Source organism: Anarrhichthys ocellatus, unplaced genomic scaffold (genome assembly GCF_004355925.1).
Source record: "Anarrhichthys ocellatus isolate YVR2014 unplaced genomic scaffold, GSC_Weel_1.0 scaffold7186, whole genome shotgun sequence".
NCBI lineage: Eukaryota > Metazoa > Chordata > Actinopteri > Perciformes > Anarhichadidae > Anarrhichthys > Anarrhichthys ocellatus.
In genome coordinates, this window is record NW_022287160.1 from 1 (window position 1) to 2,418 (window position 2,418).

The following is a 2,418-nucleotide window of genomic DNA, read 5'->3' on the forward strand; positions in this document are numbered from 1 at the left end:
GTAGAAGTAGAGGTACAACCAGTTGTAGAAGTACAGGTAAACTGGAGAGCATGCTCAATCTTCTCAGATGTATTCAGGGTATTCTTCTTTTGAATCATCTTATAATTAGTTACAGCTGTAGTCACAACACATAAACCAGATACAGTAAATTACAGCATTTTCATGTGTCCATCTTAATTTTGCATCTCTTCAGAATAAAAAAGTATAGCTTTGCTCTGCAGGAGACACCAGCGGAAGTGCCAGTGCCATGTGTTGTAGAAGTCAAGGTAAATCAAAGGAGAGTTCTTAATGTTGGGGTTTGGTCTTTTTTAGGGAGTGGAATAATCCTCTGATTAAATCACATCACCATGTTCTAAATTGCAAAAAGAAAATTGGCATGTTCTTATTCCTTTTTATCTGCTCAGAGTGAAGATAATGTTGAACCCCATGACACAGCAGAGCAGGTGGCACAGCCAGTAGAGCAGGTATATCAGCAGAAAGGGCTCGGGAATATTAAATCTTAATTTGCTTTGCTCTGCATGCACCTCTGACATGATGTTGTACCAGATGTACCAAATATTATGTTAACCAAAAATAATCTTTCATTTATTTTCAGTCAACACACATGCAATTTGGCATTTGCAGTCATTATTTTATCATGTTTTGATTCATTTATTTTTAAAGGATTTTATCCATTTTCATCACCAGTTTTTGTATCTGCATTTAAATTGATGGGAAGACAAATCATTTTCCTTTCCTGCAGATGGTGGAAGAGGTACCACAGCCTGTGGTAGAAGCTGAGGTAAATTAAGGAAGTTCAACATTTTGGGATGTACGCTTATATGCTTTCTTGCCGAGAGTTAGATGAGAAGAACACTCTCATCTGTGTCTGTTATGTATGAGGCATAGCAGCCGGTTAGCTTATAGCTTAGCATAAAGGCTTGAAACAGCTAGTCTGGCTAACAGCACGGCTCTGTCCGAGGGTAACAAGATCCGCCTATTGGCAGCTTTAAAGCTCACTAATTAACACGTTATATATTCTTTTTACTTTCCACTTTCATTTTGTTGGATTAACAAAGAAAATATAGTTTATCTTGTTAAACAGTACAATTTCCTTACTTTTGGACAGAGCCAGGCAAGTTGTTTCCAGCTGTTTCCATTCTTTATGTCAAGCTAAGCTAACCATCTCCTGCATCATACAGTACATAAAAGGGATTAAAAATGGTATAAATCTTCTCATCAATTGGCAAGACAGCAAATAACCTTTTTTTCCCAACGTGTCAAACTATTCATTCAAAGGAGGAATCTTCAGTGGAGACATTCCCTTTCCTATTTTCTTGTCTTTTTTTCCCTTCCAGACAATAACCTTATTTACTTTTGTGCATGATGTTGCGGGCTTCTTCACTTACAGGGACTGGTTCATATCAGATTTTTCTGCCTCCTTTTCTGCTCTGATCCTGCCTGGACTCTTCCTCCCCTTTTACCTCTTCTTTCACTTCACAGGTGGCAGCTGCTGCCCTTACTCTGTCAGCTTCAATCCTGGTCCTGCCTTTAAATGCGTAAATACCTCATATGTATTTTCTTCTCCGCCGTTTTGATAAAAGAAGGTGGATTCTTCAAAAGCTGACACTTTGGAGGCTGCAGCAAAGCCCGAAGCAAAGCCAGAACTGCCACAGCCTCTTAAGGAACTAAAGAAAACACTATCTCGCTTTTCTCTCTTCAAGCCTAAAGTAAGGACCTGTTCACGTAAGCCTTCATGGTTTTTTAAAATCTCTGAGTATAAATTGTGGTAGGATTACTAAACATAAAGTAACACATTCATGTGAATTTGAGGTACTGTTAGACCACATGACCACAAAAGTCCAGGCAGCCTCCACAAGTGGAGTTCGGCTCCTCAGGAGAACAACTGGAGTGGTAAATACAGTAAAATTACCTCTGGAGAATAGATGCATTATTAACCAGAGTCATTTCATTAATACATCTGGTATTAAAACTGCTCTAAAACAACTTTTTTGGCAGAGGCATTTTTCTCCATTTGTTATTATATTTAAAAATCTTAACAGTGCTTCTAAACATCCCTCATAATGTTGCAGTCACTAAGACACACTGGATCCTAACAGCGGGCACATCTTAATGTCACTTAAAATGTTACATCTGATCATAACGAGCGGAGCACATGCTCTAGGACTGGAATAATTCAGTTTTTCATTATGCGCATTATTCTGTTTTGTTGGCTTTTACTAACAATACGAATTCCCTCACTGTCCTGCAGACAGACAAGGACAAGGATGCACCACCACAGCCAGCAGTAGAAGTAGAGGTACAACCAGTTGTAGAAGTACAGGTAAACTGGAGAGCATGCTCAATCTTCTCAGATGTATTCAGGGTATTCTTCTTTTGAATCATCTTATAATTAGTTACAGCTGTAGTCACAACACA

At 38.7% G+C, this 2,418-nt stretch overlaps 1 long non-coding RNA gene across 3 annotated transcripts; it reads left to right on the forward strand.

Moving 5' to 3' along the window:
- The first annotated feature begins 6 nt into the window (after nt 1–6).
- Nucleotides 7–2,399, forward strand: LOC116380428 (uncharacterized). Of its 3 annotated transcripts, XR_004212557.1 has the most exons (4): nt 7–464; nt 743–781; nt 1,584–1,709; nt 1,813–2,399. It is a non-coding gene; the product is annotated as an uncharacterized LOC116380428 (long non-coding RNA). The 3 variants fall into 3 exon arrangements; XR_004212556.1 differs by having other exon boundaries at nt 7–781; XR_004212555.1 differs by having other exon boundaries at nt 7–1,709.
- Nucleotides 2,400–2,418: the final 19 nt, after the last annotated feature.